This window comes from Oncorhynchus mykiss, chromosome 17, assembly GCF_013265735.2.
Source record: "Oncorhynchus mykiss isolate Arlee chromosome 17, USDA_OmykA_1.1, whole genome shotgun sequence".
NCBI classification, from domain to species: domain Eukaryota; kingdom Metazoa; phylum Chordata; class Actinopteri; order Salmoniformes; family Salmonidae; genus Oncorhynchus; species Oncorhynchus mykiss.
Genome location: NC_048581.1, coordinates 38,366,284 through 38,378,628, shown reverse-complemented (window position 1 = coordinate 38,378,628; position 12,345 = coordinate 38,366,284).

The following is a 12,345-nucleotide window of genomic DNA, read 5'->3' as shown; positions in this document are numbered from 1 at the left end:
CAACGCATTAGGTACTTCCATGTGGGGCCTCACATTAGGCATGGTAAGTGGCATGACAGCACCAACTTCCTGCTTCATTGTTGCGACTGATTCACCTTAGATAAGTGAGAGTACCTCCGCTCCCTCATGTATTTATCCAACCTCTCATGAACATCTGCAGCGGTCCACTGCTGTAATGGCTTGCACTTAAAGATAAGCGACAGTTCAGCGTTAGGGCAATGTCTGATGAACATGACTGTGAGCTCACGAGAGAGAGAGAGAGAGAGAGAGAGAGAGAGAGAGAGAGAGGACACTTTTTTTCTGTCTCTTTAGACAATCTTCAGCAACCTCCATAGCCCTATTTAGTCTGAGCCAATAGTCAAATGGTTGTTCATCAGTCAGAGGTAATGTGGCATAAAAGTCAGCGAGGGGCATGCTAGAAAAATACCATACCCCTAGAGCTGCATGCATTCCCCATAACATTGTCCCCAACATGTCCAACAATTGCCTTTGACTCCAAACAGGAGTCAATGTTCTCCCAATGGAATGGCCAATCTGCTGTACTATGTTTGCTATGAAATCCATGGAGACCTCCCTACTCCCTGTATTTGGCAAACCTCTTTCATTCACATCCTTGGACGTTTCCATGGGTAAACTATCATCAAAACTCCCAAAACCATCCAGTTTAGGTATAGGTGTAGAAGCAACTTGAATTTTGGCTGAACCCCTAGCAACAGATGGTGACAGATTAAATGTCAGGAAACCCCTACCTCTCCCAACACCTTCCATCTTAATAATGGGAAATCAACACACTAAAATCAAAATGCAAATAGCAATATATATATATATATATATATATATATATATATATATATATATATATATATATTATATATTATTATTATATATATATCTAACATATATCTCGTATACTGGTAAAACTCACCCTAGTTACATCAGATATACATTAGAATTGCAAATAAACAAGTAACACAAAAGTTATCGTTTAACAGTGAAGAGAAAGTCCCAATCAATATAGAAAGTCTCAATCAGAGAAATCATAAATTTCGATAATAAAACGTTGCAGTAGCGCCCTCCTGTGGCAAAATGCGATATCGCCATAAACTGCACCAGCAACGTCTTATCTGATTCTCCAACGGCAACCACGGCGAAGTTCTGAGATGGAAATTCAGCGAAGGACGATCCGATCCAGAAGAACGGTCACGGCACCACTGTAACAGTACTCTTCTTGCGTTGTGTACAATCAATCATCGACACAAACTCCAACTTGTAGCACCAGTCATAGAGATTTATTCTGATAGAAACAGCACAAAATTGCACGTCATGCAATGCACGGCTCACCATCCAACTCTGCACTCACGTATGCTGGTTTGGTGCTTGTACACTGGGCCGATTCTAGTTACCAAAATAATACAACAATTACAATATACAATATAATATTTTGAACAATGTACCTGATAGAAACAGCACAAAATTGCACGTCATGCAATGCACGAGCCGTGCTCTGCACTCACCACCCAACTCTGCACTCACGCACTGTACAAAATATACGAACCCCCCCACCAGACACAGTAAGTGTCACGTTCTGACCTTAGTTCCTTTATTTTGTCTTTGTGTTAGTTTGGTCAGGGCATGAGTTGGGGTGGGTAGTCTATGTTCTTTTTTCTATGTATTTCTGTGTTTGGCCTGGTATGGTTCTCAATCAGAGGCAGCTGTCGATCTTTGTCTCTGATTGAGAATCATTCTTAGGTAGTCTGTTTTCCCCATTTTAGTTGTGGGTGATTCTTTTCTGTTTAGTGTTTTTTTGTCACCTTACAGGACGGTTCGTTTGTCGTTTTTGTTCAGTGTTCAGTTGTTTTATTAAAATAATGAACAATTACCACGCTGTGCATTGGTCCTCCTCTCTTTCTCCAGATGACAACCATTACAGTAAGTTGCTAGCTGGAATTCTCTACAACAAAATGCACAACAAATATGCACCATAAAACACTACATCTTATGATCTAAATTGAACATTTAAATCATCATTTGGGAGTATAAAAATCACTTTTTTTGACGTACAGTGCTTTGCAACAAACAACTTACCGCTGGTTTGGTGCTTGTTCACTGGGACGATTCTAACTGAGACATCCTCCCTCGTAAGCAAGCTACGCAAACCAGCCAATAAGATGCCATGTTGAGTAGATGAAGGCAAGAAAAAAAAAAAAAAAAAAAACATTGGCTTAACAATAAAGTGGCAATGGGAATCACCAATATAACCCTGTAACAAACGCGCAACAACTATACCACTTAGCTAAGCTAAGAAGGACGTGAATAATCAAGTCAATAGACGTTGGGTAGTTGGTTAGATTGCATATAGTTAAAATACTGGCTAGTTCAATGTATTAGTAGCCAACTAACGTTAGGTAGCTAGCTAAAATACCGGTAAAATGCAAGCAACTGTAGTAATTATATGGTATGCGGTTCATAAGGTGAGCATAGCTAGCAAATTGTCAGCCAACATAACGTGTAACTTAACTAACTTAGTCATTACTTTATTACATTGCTCAACATTTTCTTGTGTTGCGTGACAAAACGGCACATTTTAGAGTGGCCTTTTATTGTCCCCAGCACAAGGTGCACCTGTGTAATGTTCATGCTGTTTAATCAGCTTATTGATATGCCACACCTGTCAGGTGGATGGATTACATTGACAAAGGATCAAATGCTCCCTAACAGGGATGTAAACAAATTTGCGCACAAAATTTGAGTGAAATAATTTTTGGGTGCATATGGAACATTTCTGTGATAATTTATTTCAGCTCATGAAACATGGGACCAGCACTTTACATGCTGCGTTTATATTTTTGTTCTGTATAGAAAGAAGGTGGAGGAAGGATGTAAACTATGATAAGGCTAGTATTGCACAGTGTCGTGCACCACAACATACACTGCAGAACAAAACATTAGGAACGTTAGTTTGGTCAGGTTTAAGTACAGTGGCAGTGGTGATTAAGGAGAGTGAGGACAGGTGAGGAGGCTGATTAGCAATGAGTTGCAGCTGATGCTTGTTGAGGAGTTGTGTTCAAGGAAACTATTTAAAGTGTTGCAAACAGGAGTGGAGGCTGATTGGCAGTTAGCAGCAGCTGGTGCTTGTTAAGTAGCTAGAAAGCTGTGTTCAAGGCAACTAGTTAAAACCTCTTACGGATCCCTTAACGCTCGAATCCCGTTAACGGGATAGATTTGACAACATCCGGTGAAATTGCAGAGGGCCAAATTTAAACTACAGAAATATAAATATTTAGCATTCATATAAATACAAGTGTAATACATCAAAATAAAGCTTAACTTCTTGTTAATCCAGCTGCTGTGTCAGATTTTAAAAAGGCTTTACGGCGAAAGCACACCATGCGATTATCTGAGGACAGACCCCCACATACAAAACATGAAAAACATTTTTCAACAAGGTGCGACACGAAAGTCAGAAATAGCGATGTAATAAATGCCTTACCTTTGAAGATCTTCATCTTTTTCCAATCCCAAATGTCTCAGTGACACAATGAATGGTAGTTTTGTTCGATAAATTCCTTCTTTATATCTCCAAAATGTCTATTTATTTGGTGTGTTTGATTCAGAAATACACAGGTTCCAACTCGCCCAACAAGACTACAAGTATCTAATAAGTTACCTGTAAAATTGGTCCAAATATTTCAAGCAACGTTTCTAATCCAACCTCAGGTACCCTAAAATGTAAATAATCAATACAATTTAAGACAGAATAAACTGTTTCCAATACCAGAGAAAAATAACGAGGAGCATGCTCCTGTTCACGCGCACCAAAAGACTTGAGTCCATCTGAATGACACATTTTTCAAAAGAAAAACATTGAACAATTTCTAAAGACTGTTGACATCTAGTGGAAGCCATAGGAACTGGGCCCTAATAAATCGGGTTTCCCATAGAAAAGCATTGGAAAACACAATGACCTCAAAAAATAATTTCCCTGGATGGATTGTGCTCAGGGTTTTGCCTGCCAAATAAATTATGTTATACTCACAGACATGAAGTTAACATTTTTAGAAACTTTAGGGTGTTTCCTATCCAATACTACCATGCATATTCATATCCTAGCCTCTGGGCCTGAGTAACAGGCAGTTTACTTTGGGCATGCTTTTCATCCGGACGTGAAAATACTGCCCCCTAGCCCAAAGAGGCTTTAGTGGTTGCATTCGAGTCTGGTCCTCTCACCTGAATGATTGTTTATTCTTAATACCATAAATCACAGGTGTCAGTCTCATTCCATGTTCTGGTTTTTGTAATTTCCTTTCAATTTGTGTCCAATTAAGACCTAGACAACCAGGTGAGGGGATTTCCTAACTAATTAGTGACCTTAATTGATCAATCATGTACAAGGGAGGAGAGAAACAGCAGATACTCGTTTGACACTGGTTGGCCAGTTTAGCATTCTAAAACCATATCAGATCTATTAATTTCTACTCAATTTGTTGGATTTTCCCCATGCAATGTTAGGAATTAATGTGAATTTGATAGTATTGATGTTCCCGAACAGTTTTCACTTGGGCAGGAAGAGGGGGCAGGGGAAAAAATGTAATCCATATGCACTTCAATAACTAATGTAGGCTGTGCTTTTCACGGTTCATTTTTTCAATCAAGGGATTATATATAGAAATGTCTGGGCTCATAAGAACACTTATTTCACTCCACACACTGTTTGAGGAGCAGCCTCTCGCTGGGCGACAGGTGACATTCCACCCAAACTCTGCATGCCATGAGCTCTCCAACTCTGTTCCTGCAGCTACCCAGTGCTTCATTTGGAAAGCCATTTGATAATGGTCCATTCTAAATCTAAACTAATTTCACATATTAGTAAAGACAAGACTAAATTGAGAATAGTCTGATGGGTAAGAATATTATCAATTTGATGAGAGAACAGCATGTGCAGCCTGTGGCAAGGATCAAAGCATACGCTTTTTTTGGAAACTTTTTCAAATCATCAGTATAGTTGCATCATGCAACCCATTTAAGTTTTTGATTTCGAAGACATTCTCTAAGGTTTGTATCATTCACAACTGAAGTTGCCAAATACAATGCCCCCTGTAATTATTGGGACAGTGAAGCATTTTTTCTTCTTTTGGCTTAAAATCAAACAATGACTATGAGGTTTAAGTGCAGACTGTCAGCTTTAATTTGAGGGTATTTTAATCTATATCGAACCATTTAGAAATGACAGCACTTTTTGTATATAGTCCTCCCATTTTAGGGGACCGAAAGTATTGGGATAAATTCACTTTTATATTTATTCAAGTAGTAAAAAGTTAAGTATTTGATCCCATATTCATAGCACACAATGACTACATTAAGCTTGTGAGTACAGTTTTGTTGGATGCATTTGCTGTTCGCTTTGGTTGAAATTCAGATGATTTTGTGCCCAATAGAAATTAATGGTAAATAATGTATTGTGTCATTTGAGTCCCTTTAATTGTAAATAAGAATCTAATATGTTTCTAAACACTTTAATGTGAACGATACCATGATTACGGATAATCCTGAATGAATTGTGAATAATGATGAGTGAGAAAGTTACAGAAGCACAAATGTCATACCCCCCCAAGACATGCTAACCTCTCACAATTACAATAAAAAGAAATGTGGGGGTCTAACTTTCTCAGTCATTTGCATGACGGTTACTGCCTGACAAAATGTCATGATTTCCAAAGCCCTACCTAGGCCTACATACAACCTTGTGTGCATCATCATGGCATTCTACTTGGCCACAGGATTTGGCCACATAATTTGTCAACCAGAAGGATATCCTGTAAAACAAGCTAGATCTACTTTTTTTCTCAAGATAACCAGCTTTAGTTAGCTTCGCATTCCAGCTCAGGCTTCATCCATACTACGGTGAATATTGCCTGCCGCTAACTGTAGCAGGCTTGTAATTGAGTGTGCATGTCCCACATGGCTAGTAGAACACCAAACTCTTCATTGAGACAATGCTAAAACATCGATCCATGGGCGATTCAGTGTCACAAGTTTTCTTGCAAATTCAGCAGGCTATGGTTTGAATAGGATTTTAGAAGTGCCGTCTTTATTTGGTTACTTATCGTTAATGCAGTCTTTGGTGAGCTTATCAATGCACAAGCACCTTTTTCCCACTCCTATCAAATGTATTAAGCCATACAAAAGTTTTACATTGGATGGCGTTTAAAATGCATTCTGTCATAACTAAATGTGATATATTTTAACATTACTATGTTTTAACACACAAATCAGTAATCTATTAAATCCGCGTCTTCCTCAAATGAAGGGGATGATGACACAATCTTTGCAAGAGGGCGATAATCTGATGTCATTGGTCCTCAGTCATTTCATTCAGAGTTGGCCAAAGTTACCTCGCTAACTCCTCAAACCTGCTTCGTAGAATAACCCTCAGATCTTCCGTCTAGCAATTGACTCTTCGCTTAGCCCCTGGTAGGCTAACCCAGTGGTTCTCAACTCTCTCCTTGGGCACCCCCAGTCGGTTATTGTATTTTATGTATTCCAGAACTAGCACACCTGATTCAGCTTGTCAATGAATCATCAAGCCCATGATTAGGTGAATCAGGTGAACTAGTTCAGGGCCAAAATTGTGAAACGTCTGTAGATCCCTGAGGAGAGGTTTGAGAAACACTGGGCTAACATAACCAGGTAAAACTCTGGACCCTAGTTGTAGGGTATGACATTAATAAAATCAGCTGTAAAACAGTTTAATATGGGCTATGATGGGACCATATCTTTTCAAATCGGGTTATATGGTTTTAAAAAAAAACTAACCAACTGTGATTGGACAATAGAACTAACAGGGGTGAGCTTGCTTTATGCAGGGTTGTGTTGTGAAGGCCTTTGCATCTGTAATGAAAAAGTTATGAAAAAATTGTTGATTAATTCCAGTTAAACATTTTGGATTGATAAGGTCTAGGTAGCCTAGCCACCCAAGGTTGAATATAAACCAAATGTGATCACATTCACATGTTCTTTCACACAAATAAATAGGCGTATTTTAGGCTACAAATACATAGCTTCTTAGGCTATAAATACATGATGTTTCCCCTGGCCAGAGGGGACGAGAGCACATAGACTTCTCTAGGCTACCTAGAGCTGTGTTTATCAGTAAGGCTAGTTGATCAGACTGAAACACAGATTAATTGTTCACGTCTTCACAAGTCATGAGGCAAATCAGTCTAAACAACAGTGCTCTGTCCCTATTTCAATCCTTTTTTTTGTCAATATTTTTTATTAAACCAAATCAAAAGTGTTGGGACAAATGGAAATGCCAGCTCGCCACACGTTTGCTGGCTGTGCTGATTTCTGCAAAGAGGATAGATGGAAATCGCACACATAATGCTACAAATAAGAAACATACAATATATGTATGTTCTCCTATCTCGTAATTTCGAGATACAAATTTTGAATTTCGAGAACCAATTTTTGGGAGTGGCAGGAATGGCCTTCCATACATTTCCCCATACAAACCACTGGCAAAATCTCCTCACAATGATCTGAAATTGTGTTTTTAATACACAATGAAATTAAACACAGACTATCCCTTGCTAATCCGGGGACTCTCTGGTATGTTGTGGTGAACTGTCATTACAATTGCTTCACAGGAACCTGGTATGATTAAGGTTGTAGTGTGGGAAGCCACTGGATGGCTCAATGCACTGCCTACTGTCAATGAGCATGCAGCCAAAGTTACTAACCACTTTTGCAGAACTAGTGCTCTCAAATCATATCCTGATGTCGACAGCAGATGATGATTGTATTCATAACATGGCTAACATACATTTTGAAAAACAAGTTATATTAACTGGCTAGCTAGCTAGCGTTAGCAACATTAGTTGGTCAATAAGACAGAGCTAGCGAACCAGCTGAGCTGGCAAACAATGTAACAAAAGTAGAATTGTGGATTCAAAAAATACTCCAACAGGCTTAGCATTTCAGGAATCACAGAAGCAAGTACCGCTGGTGCACTGTTCAATTCTTTAGCCATTGAAACAATTTGATTTTGGATGAAAAACTAAGAGTATACATGTCACAGTGGCGTCATGCCCATAGGGGGCACAAAGGCACATGCCCGCTCAGATTTATCCAGTGTTTTACTTCTGCAATAATTTCATTAATTACTAAACTTAATTTAAGCTATGTGTAGCCTATTAATTCCTTCTTGATGAATAAATAAAACAATGTTTTGTTATTTCTCTGTAATACTAGCCACCTAGCAATTTTATGAAGTTGGCTTTAGCCAGCTAGATAGGTTATCCAATCTCCCAACCCAATAACTAGGTATCAATTACTAAATATACTGAATAAGACTCACATTACTTCCAATCTTTTACTCAGATTTTAGCAGATGAGCATTTTTGGTTTCATAAAAATAGAAAAACACCAGGATACAGGCAGCTCAATAGGTATACTTAGATATGCATAAAAATAATTGGTTTTAATTACTTGTCTTACCTGTCCTAAACAATCTCTTACCGACTTGAGTTTGGCAGCAGTTACCTTAAATGCACCAGTAACACTTTCTAATAACATTCAAAAAAACAATAAAAAAGTATATGAATAAGTATTTCATTATTTATAAACATGTTTTAAACATGCGTAAACATTTATATGTATCAGAAAACGAAGCTTTTTTAATGACTAATTATTGTAACATTTAATCATTAAGAAATACATTGTAAGAATTACAATTCATTAGCATGTAGAACATTTCTGATAATTTGTAAACATTTATAACCATCTATAATGGCTTATTCATGAGTTATAAAGTTTAAGCAATGCACCTTATCCATCCGTTACTATGACAGAACATTCCAGTTATGTTTTCCCGCTATACTTGGCAGTGGTGATCATTGGATACACTGTAAACCTGTCATTCCTGTGTCCGAAAGCCCATAAACAGTTACATTGACTCAATTGAGGTTTTGAATTGGGGACCTGCTGACACACATTTGGGTTATACGTATATATACGTATACGTAAATATAGCATATATATATATATATATATATATGCTTCTACACCTGCATTGCTTGCTGTTTGGGGTTTTAGGCTGGGTTTCTGTACAGCACTTTGAGATATCAGCTGATGTACGAAGGGCTATATAAATAAATTTGATTTGATTTGATTTATACCACCAGTGGTGTTCCAGTAAGGAATCCAGTCTGGGTCACAAATAGCCTTGAGATTATGATTTAACTGGCATTGACTCCAGCAAATGCTGACCCCAAGAGAAGAGTCTATTCACATTCCTTCCACATTTACTTTTATCAAAGCTGGCAGAGGAAATTGGAACAGTGCCACATGTTATCTAGGCCTCAGCATAGTCTATGTGCAATAAATGCTTTGATAAACATTTGCCATTTAGTAGCCTACATTTTTTTTTTTTTTTTGTCAGTCTGATTTTAATGCCTGAGTGGATGTCTGAGTGAGGCTCCAACGTTTTGAAGTACGATACAAAAGCATTCCATTCTACCCTTTCCAGGAACTAATGAGCTCTAGGACAAAAAAAAATAAAAAGACAGCACTATATCCAAACAATAGAGCGCTTCACAAGCCCAAAAGAAAACAACGCAAAGGAAAAGTCTCTTTGAAATGGGCAGGGGAGTCTGGTTGTCATGGGGGAAACTACGATTACATAACGTAAGACCTGTTGCGTCCATTGAAATAGCTATAATTCAAACTTCTAGCAGCAGACCACTGGATTTGATTGAGACAGCCACACAAAATAACTTAAACTAGAACTTGTATGAAATATAACTTGAACGAAAATAAAGTTAGTTGGAGCAAGTGGATGTCTGTTCTTTCTTTTGGCAATTGGTCTATCGCTCTATGGAAACCTACTACAACACAACATATTGCTCAGACTTACATGAAGAAATAAGTCTATCTTTGATTCATTGTACTTTAGTTGCTTGAATGATTATATTAGTATACGTTCCTTGATCTGAAATCAAGAGTCAAAAAGACCAAGGAGTACTAAAAGTTTATAATTGACCACACATGCGGATGCTGTAAAAATAATATAATTACAGTAGCAGTGGACTTTGGACATTTAAAGAGCAGCAACTGCTCCTAAAAAACAACTTTTCATTTAGAAAACAGCCTATGTGCCATCGATATGAATCGGAAACATTTATTCTACTGTCAAAATGTACTACAAAATGTAAATAGGATAATTTGTCATAACGTCAGTCTTTTCCAAAACAGAGTTTTGTTAATGTCCAAAGTCCACTGGTACTGTAATTATTATCAAGGAACGTGTACTAATATACATTCTTTAATGTTATCATCATACATTGTATTCAGTATGTAAACATGTGATTTATTTAAGCAATAAGGCCCGAGGGGGGTGTGGTATATGGCCAATATGTCAAGGCTAAGGGCTTTTCTTAGGCACGACGCAACGCAACGTCTGGACACAGCCCTTAGCTGTGGTATATTGGCCATATATCATAAACCCCTGAGGTGCCTTACTACTATTATGAACTATTTACCAACGGAATTAGAACAGTAAAAGTATGTGTTTGTGAGCCAATCAGCATTCAGGGCTCGAACTACCAGTTTATAATTAGTATATGATTATAAAAAAAATTAAAAAATACTTGGTGGAAAATAAGGTTCATCTGGCCATAGCCTACAGGATAGAAGCCCTTAACATTTGAGTACATCCCTTATTTATTTCTCTCCAGAGAATGATTGAAGCTCACTTTAACCTAAAACCTACGGTATAATGTACTGTATCAAAATGGCGATGTTAATTTAATTGTTAAATTGAAGAAGGAAACTTGCAGTCCCCCATAACTCTGTGTGAGACTAGTGAAAAAATACATTTTCCATTTGAAAATGAGTTAACAACTGTCACACCCTGGCCTGATTATTTTTTGTATTCTTTATATATTTTTGTTAGGTCAGGGTGTGACATGGGTGATGTATTTGTTTTTGTACTGTCTAGGGTTTTTTGTAGGTTTATGGGGTTGTTTACCATCTAGGTGTTTATGTATGTCTATGGTTGCCTAGATTGGTTCTCAATTAGAGGCAGTTGTTTATCGTTGTCCCCGCCTTGGGAACCATATTTAGGCAGCCATCTTCTTTGGGTATTCGTGGGTTATTGTCTATGTGATGTTGCATGTTTGCACTCAGTTTTGATAGCGGTCACGGTCGTCTTGTTATTTTGTTTGCTTAGTGTACTTCGTGTTTTTTTTCGTCTTTCATTAAAAAGATGTATTCACATCACGCTGCGCTTTGATCTCCTCAATACGACGATCGTGACACCAACACAAGTTACAAACCCACTATAACTTGTCAGTTACTACCAACCGAATAAAACGGTTTGGGAAGCACAAGTGTATGTATGGCTTTAATCGATGAACCAAAGTCTAGGGGGGAAAAAAGTGGGTCAAAGGCTTTGTTTTCATGCTAGTGTCATAAAACTTGTTCAGCAAAGAGATACAGAAAATAACCCCCTAACTGTATCAACCATTAGGCGTTACATAATCGGTATTTTACGAAGACCTCAATTAAGAGCAAACCAAGCCCCTGAAAGTGGGTTGATCTTCACAACAGTGTGGCAGTCTCACTGCAGAATAGACTTTAGATGAGTGACCCAGCTTGTAAAATCATGTGACGACCCAAAGGCCGACATAGATGTACAAACAGATTTTAAACAAAATACAATTCCAGAAGGGAGGGTCGACAGGGGCTAATGATTGGCCACAAGGTCTGCTCTTAGTTGATCAGCTGAAGTGACAAGGTTAAAAAATAAATTGTCCACACCACCTGCTTCTATGGATTAAAATGGGTGATCCAATAGGCTATTCCAGGACCGGAATAGGCTTCCAGTGTGCTGCACATATAGTGTCTTCAGAAGATATTCATACCCCTTGACTTATTCCACATTTTGTTGCGTTACAGCCTGAATTCAAAATGGAAAAAAATTCTCACCCATCTACACACAATATCCCATAAAGACAAAGTGAAAATGTGTTTTTAGAAATGTTAGCAAATTTATTGAAAACAAAATACAGAAATAACTAATTTACAGAAGTATTCACACCCGAGTGAATACTTTGTAGAAACACCTTTGTCAGCAATTACAGATGTAATTACAGATACAGTCTTTCTGGGTAAGTCTCTAATGGCTTTCCACACCTGGATTGTGCAACATTTGTACATTAATCAAAATTCTTCCAAGCTCTGCCAAAGTGGTTGTTGATCATTGCTAGACAACCATTTATAAGTACTTGCTATAGATTTTCAAGTAGATTAAAATCAAAGCTGTAGCTTGGCCACTCAGGAACATTC